Source organism: Schistocerca cancellata, chromosome 6 (genome assembly GCF_023864275.1).
Source record: "Schistocerca cancellata isolate TAMUIC-IGC-003103 chromosome 6, iqSchCanc2.1, whole genome shotgun sequence".
Lineage (NCBI taxonomy): Eukaryota > Metazoa > Arthropoda > Insecta > Orthoptera > Acrididae > Schistocerca > Schistocerca cancellata.
Genome location: NC_064631.1, coordinates 162,307,078 through 162,332,868, shown reverse-complemented (window position 1 = coordinate 162,332,868; position 25,791 = coordinate 162,307,078). Strand labels below are relative to the sequence as shown.

The window sequence follows — 25,791 nt, the reverse complement described above, 5'->3', positions numbered from 1 at the left end:
GTAATCACTGATTATGCAGTAACCGACACTCTTTAGGTCTTCATTACCTTTGTAGTAAATTACAAATGGATGTATTGTAGCTTGACTATTTTCCCAGTGGGAAACCCTGCACTGCGTCTTGGACGATAAAGGAGTAATTTTCTGCAAAATCCATTAATATAATCAATCCTCCTGGTTTGGGACCTTCTTTAGTGAACTGCAAATGCTTGCTCTGATGCTTTGCAATGTAGTGGTGAGTAGAAAGGGCAACAGCTTTGTAACTAATAGTTCAATGAATTCTTCAACTGTCATTTGTCTGGTTTCAAGGGTATCTCTATCAGTGTGAGTCCATTGATTGAACTGAATTGTACCCTCAAGATCAATATCTCCAAAAGCGCTTACCAAATATTCATTTAGAGTTCTGTTCCTGGGCATACTTCACAGCGATAAAGCATGCAATCCTTTGTTTCCAAATTACAGACAATTTTGCTCAGTAAAATTTTGTAATCTACTTTTATTGGGCTATGTGCCAACATTAGGTTCACATTTTGATGTATTGTGCCAACACAAACTGAATATGAACCAGCTGTGCCTACAGTCACACATCACTTTGGCCTTAATTCACAAAATTAGGAAAATCCAATATCTGGTCCATTTTTATTGCGGTACATTTAAGTTGCTCAGTAATAAGTATTTCTGTTTTTTAACCTTTTCTCCATCTATCTGAAGAGTAACACAGTCCTTATTTTCCCCGGACAAATCCGACTAAACTCTTCATCATCAAAATGATGTACGACTCTTGTCCCCACATCCTCAGAAAGCTTTTCCCCCCACATTTACCTTTGGGCTGTGCCAATATTCCCTGTTCAGCTTTTAACTTTCTAGCCTTCCTTACCATTCTTTCTGAAACATAAAATTCTTTCACAGTCTTTTTGATAGACCAGCTTTGGGGAACTAAGGTCAAAATTTGAATTTTCTCGCTATTAATTGATACATGTAATTTTTCTTTCAATTCTTGGATCAGCTCAATGTAATTTGAACAAGTCGAGCATTGCTTGCTTGTGGATGGTTGCTCCAATTCACTGGGATCAAGTCCTCCCACTTCTGCAATTTTCTTAATAATTGCACCTTCAACTTGATGTATTTTGCACTTTGCATATCCTTTTGTATCCTTTGCACCAATTCGTTGAAATTTTAATGGTGATATTTCGACAAATGTTAAGGTTGTATTCAAATTGTGACCAACATTAGTCTCATCATCTTCATTTGACTGATACGTAACGTCTATTTGTGAATATTTCAGTCAGCTGTTTCTATGTTGATAGAGTGCAAGCTTTTTCGTGCAGTAAGATTTTTCTTGCCAAATGGGTTGCAGCATGACCTTTGCAAAAATTCAAATCTTTTTAGGAGTAAAGCTTCATGATAGAAGATTAGTTGAGTATTTTCAGTAGAGTGTAAACCACTCCATCTAGTAAGTAATTCTTGTTCTAAGGAAAGTTGCTTTACAGATTTCAGTTGTTTTAAGGCACTGTATGTCGTTAAATAGCATTGGGAATCAGTACTTCCAAATCTGTATACACTAACTTGATCTTGTTCTTCCATTTTAGCAACAACTTGACATGCTTCAGACATTAAACTCAGATTGTCGAGTCCTAAATAAAGAAATGAAATAAAATTAATAAGCATTCATCTTCCCAAAAATTATGTAGCAGTCTCTAGTGCAGTTAAATGGTTAAATTTAGCAATGAACATGTCACAAACAGATTTAAAATCACTGAATAAACAGCAGAATGAATATTTAAACAATGAAGACATAATCAACAAAATTCCAAATTTTAGGTGACATTTTTGCACCTTACCCAAAGAGGCATCAAAATGAAAATGTTTTTCTAAAAGAATGTTGAATGGTGTTAATGAATGTAAGGTGGTAGGTGTCCATTTTGAGATACATGACTTTGAACACGGATATATTTTGATACATTCATGTTTTATAGCAAATTTACAGGATGGTAGCACAGTAATTAACCACACAAGTCAGGCCAAAATTTGTGATACACTAAACACACAGACAGACATGATTTGTTGCCCACTCTGAACTGAGATTGTGTCAAATGCATTGCTTTCTGAACTCTACTTGCAACATAGAGCACACGAAGTTGTACCACTATACCCAGAAGCAAGAGCAAGAACTCTTTTACATTACAGTGGAATGCCAAACTTGACGACTTTTCGGTCTCTGTAGAAGTGGTCTTCACGAAAATGGCTCTAGCACATTAACCAAGTTATGGGTGAGCCTGAAACTTTGCATAAGTTCATGTAGGGCCCTCAGGTGTATCCTGTACAAATTTCATCAAAATTGAAGGTGGTCGAGCTGGGAGGCCTAGAACACGTGGAATGACCCTGCAGTGTGACATAGCAGTTAGCATTGCTGGTTGGAGTGCTGTAGCTCACCCGTTCAAACCTAACAACCAGCAATTATTTGTTATTCAGTATTTTTTCCTGGCAAGTTCTCAAAGTATCTGACATTTGTCATGTTTGAATATCATGGGATATTCTATGCTTGCCTAAATAAAACAACATCTGCCCAAGAGTTCTATTCTATTCTGCCTGAACATCAGTGTTCATAATAAATGTGCTTTCTGTGCAAAGTCCTGATTTGGATTTGGGCTTGGTTGAAGAATAATAAATTAATATTATACTATAGGATGAAAGCAAGGGGAAACTACAGCCGTAATTTTTCGCGAGGGTATGCAGCTTTACTGTATGGTTAAATGATGATGGCGTCCTCTTGGGTAAAATATTCCGGAGGTAAAATAGTCCCCCATTCAGATCTCTGGGCGGGGACTACTCAAGAGGATGTCGTTATCAGGCGAAAGAAAACTGGCGTTCTACGGATCAGAGCGTGGAATGTCAGATCCCTTAATCGAGCACGTAGGTTAGAAAATTTAAAAACAGAAATGGATAGGCTAATTATATATAGTGGGAATAAGTGAATTTCAGTGGCAGGAGGAACAAGACTTTTGGTCAGGTGAATACAGGGTTATAAATACAACATCAAAGAGGGGTAATGCAGGAGTAGGTTTAATAATGAATAAAAAAATAGGATTGCGGGTAAGCTACTACAAACAGCATAGTGAACGCATTATTGTGGCCAAGATAGACACGAAGCCCATGCCTACTACAGTAGTATAAGTTTATATGCCTACTTACTCTGCAGATGAAGAAGAAATTGATGAAATGTATGATGAGATAAAAGAAATTGTTCACGTACTGAAGGGGGTCGAAAATTTAATAGGCATGGGTGACTGGAATTCGAGAGTAGGAAAAGGGAGAGAAGGAAACGTAGTAGGTGAATATGGCTTGGTGGTAAGAAATGAAAGAGGAAGCCGCCTGGTAGAATTTTGCACAGAGCACAACTTAATCATAGCTAACACTTGGTTCAAGAATCATGAAAGAAGGTTGTATACATGGAAGAACCCTGGAGATACTAAAAAGTATCAGATAGATTATATAATGGTAAGACAGAGATTTAGGAACCAGGTTTTAAATTGTAGGACATTTCCAGGGGCAGATGTGAACTCTAACCACAATCTATTGGTTATGAACTGTAGATTAAAACTGAAGAAACTGCAAAAAGGTGGGAATCTAAGGAGAAGTGACCTGGATAAAACCAGAGGTTGTACAGAGTTTCAGAGAGCATAACTGAACAATTGACAGCAACGGGGGAAAGAAGTACAGTAGAAGAAGAATGGGTAGCTCTGAGAGATGAAGTAGTGAAGGCAGCAGAGGTTCAAGTAGGTAAAATGACGAGGGCTAGTAGAAATCCTTGGGTAACAGAAGAAATGTTGAATTTAATTGATGAAAGGAGAAAATATAAAAATGCAGTAAATGAGGCAGGCAAAACGGAATACAAACGTCTCAAAAATGAGATCGACAGGAAGTGCAAAATGGCTAAGCAGGTATGGCTAGAGGACAAATGTAAGGATGTAGAGTCTTATCTCACTAGGGGTAAGATAGATACTGTCAGCAGGAAAATTAAAGAGACCCTTGGAGAAAAGAGAACCACTTGCATGAATATCAAGAGCTCAGATGGAAACCCAGTTCTAACGAAAGAAGGGAAAGCAGAAAGGTGGAAGAAGTATATAGAGGGTCTATACAAGGGCGATGTACTTGAGGACAATATTATGGAAATGGAAGGGGATGTAGATGAAGATGAAATGGGAGATATGATACTGCGTGAAGAGTTTGACAGAGCACTGAAAGACCTGATTCGAAACAAGGCCCCGGGAGTAAATAACATTCCATTAGAACTACTGACAGCCCTGGGAGAGCCAGGCCTGACAAAACTCTACCATCTGGTGAGGAAGATGTATGAGACAGGCGAAATACCCTCAGACTTCAAGAAGAATATAATAATTCCAATCCCATAGAAAGCAGGTGTTGACAGATGTGAAAATTACCGAACTATCAGTTTAATAAGTCACAGCTGCAAAATACTAACGCAAATTCTTTGCAGACGAATGGAAAAACTGGTAGAAGCCGACCTAGTGGAAGATCAGTTTGGATTCCGTAGAAATATTGGAACACTTGAGACAATACTGACCTTACGACTTATCTTAGAAGAAAGATTAAGGAAAGGCAAACCTACGTTTCTAGAAGTTGTAGACTTAGAGAAAGCTTTAGACAATGTTGACTGGAATACTCTCTTTCAAATTCTAAAGGTGGCAGGGGTAAAATACAGGGAGCGAAAGGCTATTTACAATTTGTACAGAAACCAGATGGCAGTTATAAGAGTCGAGGGACATGAAAGGGAAGCAGTGGTTGGGAAGGGAGTAAGACAGGGTTGTAGCCTCTCCCCGATGTTATTCAATCTGTATATTGAGCAAGCAGTAAAGGAAACAAAAGAAAAATTCGGAGTAGGTATTAAAATCCATGGAGAAGAAATAAAAACTTTGAGGTTCGCCGATGACATTGTAATTCTGTCAGAGACAGCAAAGGACTTGGAAGAGCAGTTGAACGGAATGGATGGTGTCTTGAAGGGAGGATGTAAGATGAACATCAACAAAAACAAAACGAGGATAATGGAATGTAGTCGAACTAAGTTGGGTGATGCTGAGGGAATTATATTAGGAAATGAGACACTACAAGTAGTAAAGGAGTTTTGCTATTTGGGGAGCAAAATAACTGATGATGGTCGAAGTATAGAGGATATAAAATGTAGACTGGCAATGGCAAGGAAAGCGTTTCTGAAGAAGAGAAATTTGTTAACATCGAGTATAGATTTAAGTGTCAGGAAGTCATTTCTGAAAGTATTTGTATGGAGTGTAGCCATGTATGGAAGTGAAACATGGACGATAAATAGCTTAGACAAGAAGAGAATAGAAGCTTTGGAAATGTGGTGCTACAGAAGAATGCTGAAGATCAGATGGGTAGATCACATAACTAATGAGGAAGTATTGAATAGGATTGGGGAGAAGAGAAGTTTGTGGCACAACTTGACCAGAAGAAGGGATCGGTTGGTAGGACATGTTCTGAGGCATCAAGGGATCACCAATTTAGTATTGGAAGGCAGCGTGGAGGGTAAAAATTGTAGGGGGAGACCAAGAGATGAATACACTAAGCAGATTCAGAAGGATGTAGGTTGCAGTAGGTACTGGGAGATGAAGAAGCTTGCACAGGATAGAGTAGCATGGAGAGCTGCATCAAACCTGTCTCAGAACTGAAGACCACAACAACTATAGGATAGTCATTTTATTGTATTGCTTTTTATACATGGGTCATTCCGTGACAAGTGATCTAATGGTACCCATCTTTCATTTTTAGATTCTGTTTAAATATAGTATGCAGAAGTTTATCTATGTTATAAGCAATTTCACAAATTATTAGCCCTCAATATACAATACTTGGTGTTTAAAAGGCCCTTATGTCAAAGCTATCAAAATCTGGGAAAGCGTAGCAAAAGATTTTGTTATTTTTGAGGTGATGTCTTTTCTTTAAGTTATGTCACATCCCTGACACTTGGTATGCTATAACTGGAGGCACATATTATAACACTTTAGTTTAGGTCTGTTCTGTGCATCTGCGTTATATATGCTTCAACAGCCAGCAGTGTTTTGAATGCTCTGATCTGAATGCTGCAGCCAATGCAAGCATTAAACATGACAGTAGCAAGTTATTTAGTAAATTTTTACTTCTTTTGATGCCAGTTATCGGTGCTAATGGTGGTGGTAAGTGGCAGATTCTGTATAAGCAAGCGAGAGACATAATTTGCAGGATACACACTTTCGTTAAGATCAAAGCATGTCTATGCGCACAATACAACTGTCGCTTGAAATGGGCAACAATGTAATCCCCATCTGCACCTCTATCTGCGCGAACCGCCATCATTCGTGAATCGGACTACAGTTCAGTGGTTTGGATGGTGTGATATGATATTCACGCACAAAGAGCCCTTAAAGATGTCAACAAACTTCATTTCCTGTAGTAACTGCCATGGAAAACTGCTTTTGTAAGTTTCTTCTGTTTCAGTTTCTTTGAGAATCCACAATTTTTTTTCTTTTTAGGGATGGAAGTTCTTGTGATAATTTGAAGCAAAATTTGCTCCAGAAAATTTTCCTTGATGTCTGGGTAATTTTGAACTTTCATACCTCTGACAGGCCACCTAAATACAGTTCATTTAGCACTAATTAAAAACAGTACATTTCTCTAAACAAGGCACCTGAAGCAAGGCTGGATGTTTTTGAATTAACTACCCACGGCACCATACTAAAAGCAATTTCTTCATTACAACTTTATAGACACGTGAAAAGAGAACCTCAGTAGCATTCTAACGGAAGTGTGTGAAAGTAAATTTTAGGTTAACATTGTTCTAACTCATGAACATAGTAAGATTTTTGTTAATGTCTAGATTATTATATTTTCCCCTGAAATAAAGACCTATTCCTGTTCTCTACATTGATGCACTGAAAGAAAGCCTACTGTACAGTCATATTTATTTAGAGACACAAGAAATCTGTCAAACAGCTATGTAAGTTAGCTTCGCAGAGAACGTGATTTTGGCTGCATGACCACCAGAAAAGATCAGATAGATGAGGTGGTTGTTATAAAATTATATGTGCGAGCAGTTCACATTACAAGGTTCTGTTTTGGTGCAGGTTTGAATTTGTGCTGCATTTTAATTTGAATGAAGCCAAAAGTTTGAAGTGCTGCCTAAGTGCACTTATGGCAATGTAGGAAATTCCAACTGCAGCATTAAGTGAAGCACAAACCTGAAAATGATACGCTAATTTTCTGCTGAACAAAATGTAGCCTTGTCAAGTCACTCTGACCTGCAGCTCAGAAATGAAACAACAATTTGTCTTCATTCTGAGACCTTGCTGGTCTAAAAAGAAAAAAGGGTTTCTCTAGTACCTCCCGCCACGGAAGTCGAACACGCGCCAGAACAAATGGACATGGTCAGCCCATAGAGGGCTTCGCGTCCGCGGCGGCTATTCCACGCAGCGGCTCTCGCGCAGTGAGGGCACCACCGCTACGCCACGTGCAGACAGCGGCCAACAGCCACTCCCTCCGGTTTCGTATATAGGAACCCGCTCTGCCCTAGTCCAGTCAGTCTGGTACTCGCTCTGGATTGCATTGCTGTCTCGGCGGTACTGCGTTCTGGTTGTTGCTCGTTGTTGACATTTGCCTGGCTCTGGTTCCGAGTGGATTTACTGTTGGTGTTGTGGTTTCTACAAGCCGTTTTTTATCTCTTCCTTGTTGTGTCGGTCATAGTCGGCCGTGGTCGGTTGTCGTTGGTCTGTCGTCCGACTCGTCCTTGTGTTTACTTGGTGGTGCGTGCTCCACGGCTGGCGGCTTCCCTGCTTAGTGGCTCCGATCCGCAGCCCAAGGCGTTCCCGCAGTTGGTTTTGGTTACTACAGTTTCTATAGAAGGCACACTGCAATACTATTTCTACAAAGAACCACCTCATTTGAAAATGGGCAGTGGATACTGCCCTCGAGCGGTGACAGTGTCATATGGATATTTTCACTCTGTGTGTCCTCTGTCATAGATTTGGATTCATTTCTTTAATAATTCAGAAGTAATCACAGAGAAACACAACTGTTTTGTTTATACAGAAACACTCAGCATCACATAGGCTCTACACATTGAGGCGACTTCGAAAAAAATAGTCATTTAAAAAACAATTATTATACAATTATGAAAATGTGACCGTTTACTTTGTTTCTTGTGGTCAGTTTTAACAGAAAGTCTCTAAAAGCCAAGGACATGAATTTAGAGACTTTTTCCGTCTTCAACTAGTCAAAGACGGGATGAACACATTTTAAGCATCATACAGATTTTTTTCTTATACTGATCATGAAATTACAGATTTCACATCCTCTGCCTGCTGACACAGACCTGAGGTAAGCAGTTAACTGTTAGTGCAAGATTCTAGTGACACCTGCTGGAGGTCTTTCACCTGATTATCTGAGTCATTCCATGGTAACTCACGTTACTAAGTGATGTTTATATTATATAAGTTTTGGACAATTAACAGAAGGACATGTCACTATTAAATACTTTTATATCTCAAAACATATTTTATACAGAATGCTCTATAAACCAATATCACAATAATTGTTACATTACTATATTTATAAAACCAAATATTATAATTATTCTTGGTAACCCAAGTTACATTTCCAAGAAATGGCTTTTGCATATGATAAAGAAAATACAAAAGTCTGCTCTGTTTTATGTGAACATTTCTTGTAAGTTTTACACACAATACCAGAAGATCTTATAAGAATTTTAACAAAGTTCCAAACATTTAATCCTTAATAAAATAAATATTAAAACATAATGAACACATCAATCACATTACAACATACGGTAACTCATGTTCCATTGTCACAGATCACAGTCAAACCCAAAAAAACCAGGGAATTTACACCACTTGGAGGGTTCACTTTTCTGACAATCTTGTCTTTAGTGTAGTATATCTCATCTTTAATTTCAGGCCACTTCTAAAACTTCCCATCTTTCATCATAACATCAACTTTAAACTGTTCATTTTCAATTTTGGTAACATTAGCAAGAAAATATGAATTGTCATATTTTGCCACCACCCAGTCATCTGCTTGTATATTTGGTGATTTTTCTGTTCTGTTAGTGTTTTCCTCTGCAGCTGATAAAGTGGTGTGTTCTACAACTTCTTATTATAGTGTTCCAAGTGACGAATTTTAGATATGTTCATGAAAAGCTTGCAGTTCTTGATTAAGGCCGAGAGTGTTATAACCTTTAATCACCAATAATTGTGTGGATATTCAAACACACTCACTTAGAACAATAGCTGTTTACATGATAACAACTCAGTATCTCATTCGACTGCCGTGCCGTGACATGCGGCCAGCGCCGTTCGTAGCTAGGTGGCGCTCCCGCACTCAGCCGAGTTGCGGAGCACCTCTATCGCCATTTGCGCGTACTGTCATGGCGGCACTGTTAAATGTCGTGGCACTGTCACAACACTTTTCCCCCCTTGAAAAAAAAAAACACTCACTTCCTTGGAGACATGGACAGTGCGGAGACATCCATGGCCTCTTGTGAGGCCCCGAGAAGATCCCGCGGAGAGACACGAGAGTATGGTTGAAAATGTCCAGGACGGAAGCTCGTGTGTGGAACATGCCTCTTGGATGAGATGATGGGTGAAAACTCCGGAGCAGCATCCATAGGTGTCGTGGACCTGGGGGTGTGCTCCAGCGAGATGGGTCCCGGAGAAGGCAGCGTCGCGACTGGGGCCGGTTCCGGCATACTCGGAAACGGTAGCGACGTTGGCTGCATCAACACGTACGGTAGATCGGCAGCAGTGACAGGACGGGCTTCTCGGGCTGGTGGAGGCGAAGGAAGGGGCGGTGGCACCGGCGTGGCTACCACTCGTGGGCGCATCTTGTCGTAATGGCGAACAACCATGCCGTCGTCCGTACGTATTTCACAAAGCCGGCGGCTACAAAGAGCCGTGACCACCCCTGGAATCCATTTAGGGCGAGATCCATACCCTCGTGCCCACACGTTGGCGCCCACCGAGTATTTTCCTGCACTAGGGGACACAGCACAAGGCCTGACAGGGTGAAGCAGGTGCAGTAGAGTGCGAGGTTGGCGGCCATGCAAGAGTTCAGCAGGGCTGCGATCACCCAGAGGCAAGAAGCGATACGAACTCAGAAATTGCAGCAGAGCGTCATCTGTGGAAAAATCACTAAGGAATTTTTTCATCTGGCTTTTGAAAGTGCGGACAAGGCGCTCGACCTCCCCATTCGATTGCAGATGGAAGGGCGGTGCTGTAACATGATTAATCCCTTGTCCAGTACAAAAATCACGGAAGGCCTGTGAAGAGAACTGAGGGCCATTGTCCGTGACAATCATGGATGGAAGACCTTCTAGCGCAAAGATTTTGGACAAAGCCAGCGTCGTCGCCGCAGTGGTAGGTGACGAAAATCTAACAACAACCGGAAACTTCGAGAAGGCGTCAATCAACAGCAGCCAATAAGTGCCGAGGAAGGGGCCGGCAAATTCAGTGTGCACCCGTTCCCATGGTTGCGCCGGATCAGGCCACGGAGAGGGCATTGTACGAGGTGCAGCCAGTTGTTGAGCACACTGACCACACGCAGCAACCATGTTGAGAACAGCTTTGCGAAGAGAAGCTGGCACCACGACCCGTGGAGATGCGCCATCCATGGCCAGAAGAACAACACCATCACAAACAGACAGACGAAGGCACAAGGCATGGTAGTTGCGAAGGGGATCCGATGCCCGGCCCATGGTCCTGTCCGGCCAACCCCGTTGAACAAAACCGATCACCTGACGCAGGACCGGGTCCCGCGCAGTAGCCGACGCGACCTGCGAACCTGTAAGTGGAAAACCCTCGACTGCACGACATTCTTCCTCATCAATGTGGAAACAGAGTAGTTCATCACGATCGAAAACCGGGTCGGGGCCCCATCGGCAATCGCGACAATGCGTCAGCGTTGGCATGCTGGGCCGTGGGGCGATAGTGAATCTCATGGTGAAAACGAGACAAGTATAAGGCCCAATGTTGCAGGCGGTGAGCTGTGCAGGCGGTGAGCTGCCTTATCCGGAAGCGACGCCGGTGGGCTGAACAGAGAGACCAGCGGCTTGTGGTTGGTGATAAGGTGAAACTTAGAACCATACAAAAAAATGCTGAACTTTTTTAGAGCATAAATGATAGCGAGCACCTCCTTTTCGATTTCAGAGTAACGCCGTTGCGCATCATTGAGGGTCTTGGAAGCATAGGCGATGGGTCGTTCCGACCCATCCTCATACCAATGAGCGAGAACAGCCCCTAGGCCATACTGTGACGCGTCAGTCGCCAGAACCAAGTGCTATCCCGGATGGAATGTGGCAAGACAAGGTGCCGACTGCAAATGAGCCTTCAGGTGGACAAAAGCCTGCTCACACTCGTCGGACCAACAGAAACGGACATTTTTGCGTAACAGCTGATGCAGAGGATGAGCTACCGCCGCCGCGGATGGAATGAATTTGTGATAATAAGCAATCTTGCCTAGAAACACCTGAAGTTCTTTGACCGTAGACGGACGGGGTAGAGCGTTAATGGCCGCAACGTGCTGACATAGAGGACGTATACCCTCATGGGACAAGTGGAAACCAAGATACACAATGGAGGGTTGGAAGAACTGTGACTTTTCCAGATTGCACTTCAACCCAGCCGAATACAAAACCCGAAACAGTGAACGCAAATTGCGAAGGTGCTCCTCAGTGGAGGCCCCCGTGACAACAATGTCATCCAGATAGTTTATGCAGCCGGGAACGGAAGCCGTGAGCTGTTCCAAAAACCGCTGAAAAATGACCGGCGCGCTAGCGACGCCAAATGGTAACCGCTGGTACTGATACAACCCACAAGGAGTGTTGATGACGAGAAATTCCTTGGAAGAAGCATCCAACGGCAACTGATGGTACACCTCTGATAAGTCAAGTTTGGAGAAGAACTGGCCCCCAGCGAGCTTGGTAAATAACTCCTCAGGACGGGGGAGAGGATAAGTGTCACTGAGGCTCTGAGCGTTGACGGTGGCTTTAAAATCACCACACAATCGCAGACTCCCGTTTGGTTTAGAAACCACCACGATTGGCGATGCCCATTCGCTGGAGGTAACAGGAAGGAGAATCCCTGAAGCTGTTAACCTGTCTATCTCAGCCTTGACAGGTGCACGCAACGCCACCGGAATAGGGCGTGCCCAGAAAAACTTAGGGCGAGCTGTAGGTTTAAGAGTAATGTGAGCTTCAAAATTCTTGGCACGACCCTGACCAGCAGAGAACACGGACAAAAATTCAGAACACAATCCATCCAGCTGTTGATACGGAATATCCTCAGATATGAGGTGCACATCATCATCAATGGAGAACCCAAACAACTGGAAAGCATCATAACCAAACACGTTTTCAGTGTCCGCATGATCCACCACATAAAACGTGAGGGGCCTAACAACAGACTTGTAGGCAGTGGAAGCATCAAACTGGCCAATGATAGGAATTTTCTGTTTATCATAAGTTCTCAGATTTCGCATAACTGGAGACAAGGGAGGGAAGCCCAACTCCACATACTTGCGAGAATTAATGAGAGTTACTGCAGAGCCAGTGTCCACTTGCATGCGAATGTCTTTATCCAGAACACGAACAGTAACAAACAACTTATTTGTTTGAGAAAGCACACAGTTAACATCCATGTCCGATGCCTCGTCCTCGTCGACAGGAACTTTATGGGACTGACACACAGAAGCAATGTGGCCTTTTTTCCTACATGAATTACACGTGGCCCAACGTTCTGGACAGGCGGCCCTGTCATGCTGTACAAACAACGTGGACAAGAAGGAAGTGCGGAATGAACCTGTTTCTGTGGTTGCTGCTGTCGCTGCGAGCGTTGCGGCCCAACGCGACGTCGTTTACGCGAGTGAACCGCCGCCACATCTTCGTTCTCCTGTGAAACAGGCAAATTGTCCGTGTCGAAAGTTGACTGTACAGCGCCTACATCACACCACGCGTCTATTTGCGCGCCAGCAGCGTGAGACACTTCAAAGGATTGAGCGATGCTTAGAACTTCCGACAACGACGGGTTTGGCAGTTGTAGGGCACGTTGCCGAACTTCTTTATCAGGAGCAAGCCGTAGAATAGCATCCCTAACCATTGAATCAGCATAAGACTCATGATGAGTGTCCGTGACAAACTGACATTTGCTACTCAGACCGTGTAGTTCCACCGCCCAAGCCCGGTAAGATTGATGGGGCTGTTTACGACACCGGTAGAACGCCACGCGGGCGGTAACGACGTGGGTGTTTTCGCGGTAATAGTTAGACAATAAGTCACACATTTCTTGGAAGGACAGGGAGGCAGGTTCCCGCAGAGGGGCTACTGAGATCCATGGGGAAATCCAAGATAGAAATAACAACTTACACATAGGAGCGTCGACAACGCCGAAAGCCAAGAAGTGTTGCCGTAAACGCTTCTCATAATCCTCCCAGTCTTCAGCGGCCTCGTCGTAAGGAGGGAATGGAGGCGGAGAAGGGGAAGACAGCCGATGAGTAAGCGACGTCGGCAACGCCTGAATAGCAGCCGTCAGCTGTGTTTGTTGTGCCTGAATAGCAGCCGTCAGCTGTGTTTGTTGTTCAATGAGCGCTTCCATAAGCTGTTCCATGTCTGCCCCGTCACGAACACACAAATCCACAACGCAGTGAAAATATCCCATCCTCGTCGCCAAAAAGTGTTATAACCTTTAATCACCAATAATTGCATGGATATTCAAACACACTCACTTAGAACAATAGCTGGTTACATGATAACAACTCAGTATCTCTCATTCGACTGCCGTGCCGTGACATGCGGCCAACGCCGTTCGTAGCTAGGTGGCGCTCCCGCGCTCAGCCTTGTTGCGGAGCGCCTCTATCGCCGTTTGCGCGTACTGTCATGGCGGCACTGTTAAATGTCGTGGCACTGTCACAACAGAGAGATGTAGTTTTTGCTTCTTTGGCTAAAGTCTTCTTCACCCGTAAGAACTGCTGTCACATTAGAAGAAGAATTCAACAATGCTTTTACAAAATCTGTTGCATTGTTTACAATACATTTCCTGCTTTTAACACGAGACCGAACTTGGCGTCTGACAGCCCCACCAATTCCATCCACTGGCCCCTTCCCATGAAAAGTTGCAAAGTACTTCCATGTTATTCTTTTGGCATGACTCTTACCTAGAACTTTTATAGCCTCTGCAATATATCTGTTATTAAACTGGGAAGCAGGACCATCTGACCAAACTGTAACTTACCTAATATGTTTTGGCAGTTCTTCAAGGAGTCTATCAACATAGGGAATGACAGTGTTTTTTATGTGATCCAGACTATCAGCTACCAACACGTAGGGGTGAGAAGTACCTGAATGCCAAATCATGGCAGTAAAAATACTAATTTGATTCTGCTGCCAATGTGCACTTTGAATTTCATCTTGACTTATACATGTAAAATTTTCAGAAAAATCTATTTGCATCATGGCAGTTAGCATCGTAGAAGGCAGTGATTCCGTATCACTCTGATAGTTCTTTGATTGTTCTCTCTTAAAGTAGCAGTGCTCTAAAAATTTAGGTCCCATGCTAAGAATATGATCAATAAGATTCTGTAATGTACCTTCTTTCTCTACTTTCAAAATTCTGCCAAGACACTCCTGCCACACATACCACTTCACGCCATCCTCTTGTACACCAGTACATAAATGAAGAAGTTTAGCTGCCAATAAATCTTTACATTTCACGCACTTTCCCAACCAACAATCGGCTGTAGGCTCTGCACACACAAAAAATTCTGACCAGTTACTTGTGTACTTAGGTATTTGAGGTAATATGCTATGAAGAGAGTTAATAGCATAGATGAAATTCTCGTGATATCTGCAGACACACACATTGTGTGGAAGTTGATAGGCAAGCATGACATGTTTGGGTCTTAATTCTGCGAATTTACTTTTACTAATCATTTTGCCATTTTCTTCACAAAACATTGCATGGGTTTCTTTCAAAGGAAACATCAAGTTCGTACTTTCAAATTACTCTTACCTTTCTCATTTTTTACAGTCATAACATCTATGAGTCCAGGGGCCTGTCTGCTAATGTCATCCCTTTCATAGAATTTGCTCACTGCACTTATTATTTCATCACTTATTTTTTGTTTAAAGATTCCTTCTACATCTAACGGTTCAACAAATGTATGATATGACCTTCTATTAACGCATTTTTGTTTTGTGGGTGATGCTGGAAGTACACGTTTTTCTTTCGATATGCCTTTTCCCAATGAAGACCTATTTTTATGTGGTGGAGAGGCAGAACTACTTGGTCTAGCTGAAGATGCTTCCTTTAGCCCTGTACTTGGCAACTCTTTCTCTACCATTCCGTCTCCTGTCTGCAGCAATGCTTTCTTGTTCTCTTTTACTCAAACATTTTTCCTGTTCCTGCTTCTTTTTTCCATAGTTTCTTTGTGTTTGATTTTATACTCTTCATATCTGCCTTCATCTTTCAATTTCTGCCTTCTTCTTCTTCTTCCTCCCACCTTTTCAGATGCACTTAAAGGCATTCTACAAAAATTGCAAATTGTTGTAAATACCTATTCCCTATGGGATTTTATGTGGCCTATGGAGATAAATATACATTAAAGCTTAGCAGCTCGGATTTATTAGTCAGCTTTGATGTGGTCTCACTTTTTACCAAAGTGCCTTTAATGGAATCATTACATCTTATTGGTAACTTATTCAGTGCAGAAATGACGGCCTTGTTTGAACATATACTCTCCTCAACGTACTTTTTATTCAATGACGAATTCTTTGAACAAACAGACGGCGTCGCCATGGGGAGCCCTTTGTCGCCTGTGGTAGCTAATCTCTTTATGGAGGACTTTGAGGAGAAAGCACTTGAGTCTGCTGTTTTAAAGCCTACGGTCTTCTGGCGGTACGTAGATGATACTTTTGCTGTATGGCCTCATGGCAGACAGGAACTGGAGAAATTCCTTCATCACTTAAACTCATTACATGAGAACATCAAATTTACGATGGAGATTGAAAAAGAGGGCACTTTATCATTTCTAGACGTGCTAGTACGCCGTAAAAATGATGGGTCATTAGGACATTCTGTGTACAGGAAAGCGACTCACACAGATCTGTATCTCCAGGCGTCAAGCTGCCATCACCCAGCACAAACAGCCGGTGTTCTCAGTACCTTAATACATCGAGCGCATATAATATCGGATGATGAAAACCTCCACGCAGAATTAGAACACTTGGAGAAGGTTTTCAAAGAGAATGGCTACACTTCTCGCCAAATAAGGAAGGCCATGCGCAACTATCATAACAAGAAGCAACGCACTGAGGACGCAGATGATGACTTTAAATCAACTGCGTTCCTTCCATACGCCGGGAATGTGTCGTCGAAAATAGGCCGATTACTGAAGAAAAATAAAATCAAGGTTATCTTCCGTCCACCAGCAAAGAACCGGGCCCTGGTTGGATCCGTTAAAGACGATTTACAACTGAAGAAGGCAGGCGTCTACAAAATTCCCTGTGAATGTGGCGCTGCATATATTGGCCAGTCGACAAGAACTGTCCATGAACGATGTATAGAACATGAAAGATACACCCGTCTGCGGCAACCGGCAAAATCGGCAGTAGCAGAGCACTGTATTTCTTTGGGACATTCAATGGAATACAATGTAACAAAAATTTTATCCCCGGTTTCCGGTTTTTGGGATTCCGTAATCAAGGAATCAGTGGAAATACGTCTTGCCAATAATCTTGTAAATCGTGACAACGGCTTTCAGCTGGATAAAAATTGGAATCCTGTTATTAAAATTATACAATCACAGCGGAATCGACAGTGTCATTCGATACTCAATGACTAGATGAACCTTTATTTCCACCACCGAGGGCAGCACGTACAACTCGGCTATGCTGCGCATGTCAACACCTGACGCATGCGCTGTAGGATGCCAGTACATTTCACATGCGCGAGATTCGGCATAAATACCGCGACTGCACCTGGGCTCTTCAGTAGTTGTGTACTCACCTGATGATGGCCGGACGTCTCTGGGCCGAAATATCGTGGCAGAATGTCGACGGGATCCGGCTGCATACCCGGAAATTATTAGAAGAAGAAATACGCCGGGAAAATTTCAGAAGTCACATACATTAAATATGTTGAAATATATTGTTAGTTGTGTTGTATGTAATTCAGAACTAATCTGACTGCTCAAAATTATAATTAATCCTACATAAATTATGGTAACTCATGTTACATAAATAAGGGTAACTCACGTTACATGAATTAAATATCCTATACCAGGAGAAGGCTTCCAGGCGGAAATTTATTTGAGACACCAAATTATCAGGTACACTTATGTGAAGGGCAGCGCGGCATATAAATTTCTACACTTTAATGTATTTTGTGAAAATCATAAAAAATTGGCATTTGGTAACTCATGTTACACTCTTGGTTTAAGTTATACAGGGCTATTACAAATGATTGAAGCGATTTCATAAATTCACTGTAGCTCCATTCATTGACATATGGTCACGACACACTACAGATACATAGAGAAACTCATTAAGTTTCGTTCGGCTGAAGCCGCACTTCAGGTTTCTGCCGCCAGAGCCCTCGAGAGCGCTGTGAGACAAAATGGTGACAGGAGCCGAGAAAGCATATGTCGTGGTTGAAATGCACTCACATCGGTCAGCCATAACAGTGCAACAACACTTCAGGACGAAGTTCAACAAAGATCCACCAACTGCTAACTCCATTCGGCGATGGTATGCGCAGTTTAAAGCTTCTGGATGCCTCTGTAAGGGGAAATCAACGGGTCGGCCTGCAGTGAGCGAAGAAACGGTTGAACGCGTGCGGGCAAGTTTCACGCGTAGCCCGCGGAAGTCGACGAATAAAGCAAGCAGGGAGCTAAACGTACCACAGCCGACGGTTTCGAAAATCTTACAGAAAAGGCTAAAGCAGAAGCCTTACCGTTTACAATTGCTACAAGCCCTGACACCCGATGACAAAGTCAAACGCTTTGAATTTTCGGCGCGGTTGCAACAGCTCATGGAAGAGGATGCGTTCAGTGCGAAACTTGTTCTCAGTGATGAAGCAACATTTTTTCTTAATGGTGAAGTGAACAGACACAATGTGCAAATCTGGGCGGTAGAGAATCCTCACGCATTCGTGCAGCAAATTCGCAATTCACCAAAAGTCAATGTGTTTTGTGTAATCTCACGGTTTAAAGTTTATGGCCCCTTTTTCTTCTGCGAAAAAAACGTTACAGGACACGTGTATCTGGACACGCTGGAAAATTGGCTCATGCCACAACTGGAGACCGACAGCGCCGACTTCATCTTTCAACAGGATGGTGCTCCACCGCACTTCCATCATGATGTTCGGCATTTCTTAACAGGAGATTGGAAAACCGATGGATTGGTCGTGGTGGAGATCATGATCAGCAATTCATGTCATGGCCTCCACGCTCTCCCGACTTAACCCCATGCGATTTCTTTCTGTGGGGTTATGTGAAAGATTCAGTGTTTAAACCTCCTCTACCAAGAAACGTGCCAGAACTGCGAGCTCGCATAAACGATGCTTTCGAACTCATTGATGGGGACATGCTGCGCCGATTGTGGGAGGAACTTGATTATCGGCTTGATGTCTGCCGAATTACTAAAGGGGCACATATCGAACATTTGTGAATGCCTAAAAAAACTTTTTGAGTTTTTGTATGTGTGTGCAAAGCATTGTGAAAATATCTCAAATAATAAAGTTATTGTAGAGCTGTGAAATCGCTTCAGTCATTTGTAATAACCCTGTATAATGTTTTTGTATTTATCATGCGTAAATTGTTTGCTTCTAAAAATATACCAAAAAGAAGAAGAAGTTATGCACTTTAAAGTGATATATAAACCATAAAAATTATTACAAATTTCATGTTTTTTTCTTTCCTTGAAATTGATCAAATCTTCTGCATGAACAAACTCAATAGGCCTAATATAGTCTTCAAAACAATGGCTCCCACAAGTAAACAATAGGTTTTGGAGGGAAAAATCAATCTTGCCAACAAAATTCAATGCCAAACCTACATATGTAACAAGGGAAAATATTCCCACAGAAAAATTAAGTTTTTGATAATGATTCCTCATTTACATGGAATGACCCATCTGCAATTGACAAGAAATAAGACACACAAATGATCACACAACCACAGCAGAACATGGAGCAGACACTAGTCAGACAAGAATATGGATATATTGCCACACTGCATCATAAAAACAGACTCAACAGGCTTATTTAATTTTGTTTTCAAGTCCATGTCTAAAGTAGGATAATTTGGATGACTATAAATAGTTTATACTCACTCAAAAACAACTGAGGGCAGAAATGATGAAGATAATCACTGATGACTACAGCACAGCAATGATCTGGAGTTGGGTTTAAAGATTACTGAGGAAAATTGTCAGAAAATATCATTCTCCAGAATTCCATAATCTAAATGTGAATGGTGTGTGTGTGTGTGTGTGTGTGTGTGTGTGTGTGTGTGTGTGTGTGTGTGAGAGAGAGAGAGAGAGAGAGAGAGAGAGAGAGAGACAGACAATGAGTTTTTTTTTCATATGCTAACACATTGTCTCATTAGGCCTCCAAGAACCATCACAATCATTCACAGTGAGTGACTGACATCTACATAGCTCTACTCAATTAGCCTTGAGCACGTAATTTCAACTAAATTTGATTAAATGATACACTATGTGATCAAAAGTATCCCGACACCCCCAAGAACATACATTTTTCATATTAGGTGCATTGTGCTGCCACCTACTGACAGGTACTCCATATCAGCGACCTCAGTGGTCATTAGACATCGTGAGAGAGCAGAATGGGGCACTCCATGGAACTCACAGACTTCAAACGTAGTCAGGTGATTTGGTGTCACTTGTGTCATACGTTCTATGCAAGATTTCCGCACTCCTAAACATCCCTAGGTCCACTGCTTCCAATGTGATAGTGAAGTGGAAACGTGAAGGGACATGTACAGTACAAATGTGTACAGGCCGACCTTGTCTGTTGACTGACAGAGACCGCCGACAGTTGAAGAGGGTCATAATGTGTAATAGGCAGACATCTATCCAGGCCATCACACCAAACTGCATCAGGATCCACTGCAAGTACTATGGCAGTTAGACGGGAGGTGAGGAAACTTGGATTTCATGGTCGAGCAGCAGCTTAGAAGCCACGCATCACACGAGTAAATGCCAAACAACACCTCGCTTAGTTTAAGGAGCATAAATGTTGAACGATTGAACAGTGGAAAAACGTTGTGTGGAATGACAAATCACGGTACCAATGTGGCGACCCGATGGCAGGCTATGGGTATGGCAAATGCCCGGTGAACATCACTTGCCAGCATGTGTAGTGCCAACAGTAAAATTCGGAGGCGGTGGTATTATAGTGTGGTTGTGTTTTTCATGGAGGGGGCTTGCACCCCTTGTTGTTTTGCATGGCACTATCACAGCACAGGCCTACATTGGCGTTTTAAGCACCTTCTTGCTTTCCACTGCAACTGCAGCTTTCAACACAATCGAGAACCTGTTAATGCACGGCCTGTGGCATAGTGGTTACACGACCATAACATCACTGTAATGGACTGGCCTGCACAGAATCCTGACCTTAATCCTATAGAACACCTCTGGGATGATTGGGAACGCCGACTTCGTGTCAGGCCTCACCGACCGACATCAATACCTCTCTTCAGCAGCACTCCATGAAGAATGGACTACCATTACCCAAGAAACCTTCCAGCCCCTGACTGAACGTATGCCTGTGAGAGTGGAAGCTGTCATCAAGGCTAACAGTGGGTGTGCCAACACCATACTGAATTCCAGCATTACCCATGGAGGACGCCGCAAACTTTTATGTCATTTTCAGCCAGGTGTCTGGATACTTTCGATCACATAGTGTAACAGCAAATTCTCAAAAATCCTCAGCAGTCACAATACTAACAAAGTTTACTAACTGCCTCTTATGACTTTCTTCCTGTTTTAGTACACCACAGGAATCAACCGAGGGCTCTGTGGCTGTTCCACTGTTCCTACTTTATAGCTGACTGCAAAATACTACTATTATGGCTACAAGCAGTTGACTTCCCCTATCACCACTTAATATCAGAAATTCTGCCAGCATATAAGCAAAAAATGGTCTACAGAACAAACATAATTAATTAAGCTTCCATTTCACATTGTAACCTAGCATTCATGAATCAAATCTGGCAATATCGCTCCAATCATTCAAAATGGCTACCAACAATGTTTCGACATGCAATTCTAGGCACATTTTTTTCTCAACAGTTTATGCTAATTTTTCTGTGCTGAAGCCGTTCCTTCTGTATTGAGAACATAACATTATCAACTGAGTCTACTTAAACAATTCTCATCTGTTTTGTTTGTTTCTGAAATGTGAAGTGTAAATTTCATTTTGTTGGGAATGTGACAAACCGATTCTTACTTTATAATACTGGCTAAATCTAGGGACCATGTCTCACACTTCAAAGACAAATCTGATAACACTGTACATAGTGTCTATGATGCGATTGAGGTTTTCTATATCCACGATACCAGATATAATCAATTCTCAGTCTAATATAGGCATAAATGATATCTCTGTTCTTACGTCAGATGTAGATGATGAGATGGAGGAGACTAATTTTATACAGAAAAAAAAACCACCTTCGTGTGACTAGATGACGAGTACAATATGTTCTATCCGACAGTATCGACAATAGTGTGTGTGTGTGTGTGTTTTTTTGTTACCTGAACGATCACTTGGCAGGAGGGATGAACTGATTTTTGTTGTTGGGTTTTCTGGGTACAATACATGTTAAGTAATTAAAGTATAGTGTTGTTTTATTTGATATTTAATGTGTTTATAAATGCACCCTTATGTAAGCTGTTGTGTTATTTGATGTTTAATGTCTGTTTCATGACTGTGGCCTCATTCCCACATCTTTTTGTGAAGCATCGGTATCATAATGGGTTTGCGCAATAAGTTCATAGAATAAATAAGCCTTCACTGTTGTTTTATAGCATTCTTGGGATATATTTCAATCATTTTTAAGCTCTATGGCAATGAAGTTTGTCATGGAAAAAGTGTCACATGCTTAATGTGCACTAACATCTATAATAATATATAACAAGTAGCATAAATACAAAAATTCAGCATCATAATGAAAGGTTCTGGCTACCAGGCAAATATGCTACACCAAACTGGTAAGAAAACTTGGAAGACTTTCTCAAATCAGCAAAACAGGTTTTTCCCATGTCTCTTCTCTGTCACATGTCTACCAAATGTATAACAATATATTTTATATGGAAAAATAAATTTTAGTTTGTCATTTGTGGTTATGCTAACTGTATTAGTTGTTATAATAACTTAGAAATTAAAAGAGACATAACTGTTAAATGGCAAGAGCAATGTCACATGCATAGTGAAAAATACATGGTGAAATGCCCCATTACTACAGGAATTACAGGCCAGACAGTAATAACTGAACAATGTATAATTCCTCACAAGAAAAGTTCAGTGGCTGGAGTGGATCTTAGTTCTAAGATGGTCTAGCATAAATACTGTACATCCACAAACTGCTGCTGATAAAAAGATACACAGAAAGGCAAACAGTTTCTGTCATGCAGAGGGCAAACAGATTCACATGTGGCTAGCTCATGGTTCTAGCAAACTTCTGGAAAGACAGAAACAAAAGCCTTTCAAGTGTTCCAATTGGAAATTAAATATTTAACTGCAAGAGACAGCAACTGCCACTGGTATTTTGTGTGTGTGTGTGTGTGTGTGTGTGTGTGTGTGTGTGTGTGTGTGTGTGTGTGAGAGAGAGAGAGAGAGAGAGAGAGAGAGAGAGAGAGAGAGAGGGGGGGGGGGGGGGAGCAGATATATCTGTAGTTTTTAGACATTATGAACTGTCACATGTTTTGTGCAACTTTTTCTTAAACTTCAAATATTTGCTGACTGTAGTCAAAGCTTTCCATGAACCTAATCAACAGTCTTATCACAATACAGTAACTGATCCATAATTTATTCACTTATCAACAAAAACCCATTTGAGAAATTCTCTCCTGGTCTCCTCAAAAAAACTACTCATACAGGATCAATTTTAGTCTGTTTCACAAGGCCGTTGTGTCTCAAGAGCAGTTAATCCTAATGTATATAATATCAAGTAGCCTACAGCTATGTGCACGGACAGTAATTATTATAGCACTAATACCATTTACAATTGATTGAGGTACACAGGTCGCTATAATTCATCACAACACATCTCCGAGTTTATAGAAACAGCTTATTGGGGTTAACTGAACCTTCAGAGATCAGATTGTGCTTCGTTCAGTGGCATAATGATGATGTGCCATCTGACGTAATACATTCACTAACAATAAGAGAACAAAACACCATATTTTTACAATGCAATCCAGAAAATTCTTCAGCTCAACCTATCATGTTTTCTTCTGGGGTGTCAAACTACACACCACTTCATTCACATAGTCAAAAAGTTCCTTTGCAACAGATCCTCCCCTTAATTCGACAATTTTCATATACCATCATTTCACAAGTTCGAGAAATAACCAATTTTATTTCTTTCAAATCAGAATAGAGAAAAATGTTAATACGAGAAATATTTTCTATAGACATCATCATAGGAATAACTTACTTTAATGGTCTTACATTTTTTTTCTGCTTACAATTGTTACTTGGTTTATCACTGCTCTTAGGTATTTATAACTATCTCATGAGCTGCATAATAAAATTTTACACGACCGAGTTAATACAGCTCATTAACTAACATACTCATCCCCTACATAATGTGACTTAATAGCATTTGTTTCACAAATTAATTTCCAAACATTACGTGGAGCAGAACAATAATACAAGTAGAATGAAAATTACTGACGAATTAGAAGTCACAAATAATTTCAAAAGACCAATTATTTCATTATCCGTTCAAGAAGCGGACAATATGTGTAAAGTCACAACACAAAAAATGAACTTTAATATTTAAAAATAAACATCGTACCTTCATGCACAGCACGTATCCCGTGCTCATTCGTTGTTGCCAAAGTATCCATTCAATATCCAACAACATCCACAAATCCTCCAAAAACACACATCACAATGCCACATGCACTAAACAACACAGTTGTATCTTGTAAATTGTCAAGTGTAGTAACCAGTAGGTAATTCAAATCGCAACCGCTGAATTTGTGGTATATCGATATGGTAAAGTCAAAATATATCGAAGCGATTGTACTTGAATATATTCATTGTGGAAGAAGAACTGCGATTGTGATTTAAACTGGCGTTCATTTTGTAATAAATTAGTAACCAGTCGCTTTTTTTACGATTTATTCAACCATGAACATGTTTTCGAGCAACTGCAGGCTCATCTTCAGATGGAAGTGTTACAGAAGCAGTACCTTGTGGACCAAGTGTACTGGTGAGTGCACTGCCTTGTGGTATTCACATCAAATTGCTTCTTATAACGTGCATCATTAAGCTACGTACACAAATAAACACAGTATGTAGCTACTATTGGTTTTTACACTGTCTCACAGATGTACCCTCACAGGAATAAATCGTAAAAAAGCGACTTGTTTCCTATTTATGGCCAGATAAAACCCAATTTGTATCGAAGTGAATTGTTCAACTCCATACAGAAACGCGTCACGCCTGTCATTTTATGATATGTAGCTCCATACACGGAACACTGGATGGCAAAATAAGAAATAATAGAAAAACTAATATTTTACAAATAAATGCATATCCCTATTCTCACATACAGAAGCGAATCCTGGAAATTAACTAAGATACACAAAACCATAATACAGTCGACTGAAATTCATTTTTATCGAAAGTTGGTCACACACAAAACAGAAGAAAAGAAATTAATATAAACTGTATAAATGAATAAAAGTGTGAGGGCATATATAATGGGAACAATGTATCAACAGAATTTGTTGTTGTTATGGTCTTCAGTCCAAAGACTAGTTTGATGCAGCTCTCCATGCTACCCTATCCTGTGCAAGGTTCTTCATCTCTGAGTAACTACTGCAACCTACATCCTTCTGAGTCTGCTTAATGTATTCATCTCTTGGTCTCCCTCTACGATTTTTACCCTCCATACTTCCCTCCAATTCTAAATTGGCAATCCCTTGATGCCTCAGAACGTGTCATATCAACCGATCCCTTCTTGTAGTCAAGATGTGCCACAAATTCCTCAATCCTATTCAATACTTCCTCATTAGTTAAGTGACCTACCCATCTAATCTTCAGCGTTCTTCTGTAGCACCACATTTCGAAAGCTTCTATTCTCTTCTTGTCTAAACTGTTTATCGTCCACGTTTCACTTCCATACGTGGCTACACTCTATACAAATACTTTCAGAAATGACTTCCTGACACTTAACTCTATACTCGATGTTAACAAATTTCTCTTCTTCGGAAACTCTTTCCTTCCTATTGCCAGTCTACATTTTATATCTTCTCTACTTCGACCATCATCAATTATTTTGCTTTCCAAATAGCAAAACTCCTTCACTACTTTAAGTGTCTCATTTCCTAATCTAATTCCCTCAGCATCACCCGACTTAATTTGACTACATTCCATTATCCTCATTTTGCTTTAGTTGATGATCATCTTGTATCCTCCTTTCAACACACTGTCCATTACGTTCAGCTGCTCTGTCTCTGACAGAATT

General features: G+C 41.3%; 1 protein-coding gene across 1 annotated transcript in view; it reads right to left on the bottom strand.

The window, feature by feature from the left end:
- The window catches only part of LOC126191052 (uncharacterized), a 145,166-nt gene extending 120,882 nt beyond the window's left edge, over positions 1-24,284 (bottom strand). The window contains exon 1 of the mRNA XM_049931765.1: positions 24,112-24,284. The gene's annotated coding sequence lies outside the window, so the exon portion shown is untranslated. The remainder of the gene's footprint in view (positions 1-24,111) is intronic.
- Between the last annotated feature and the right edge of the window lie 1,507 nt (positions 24,285-25,791).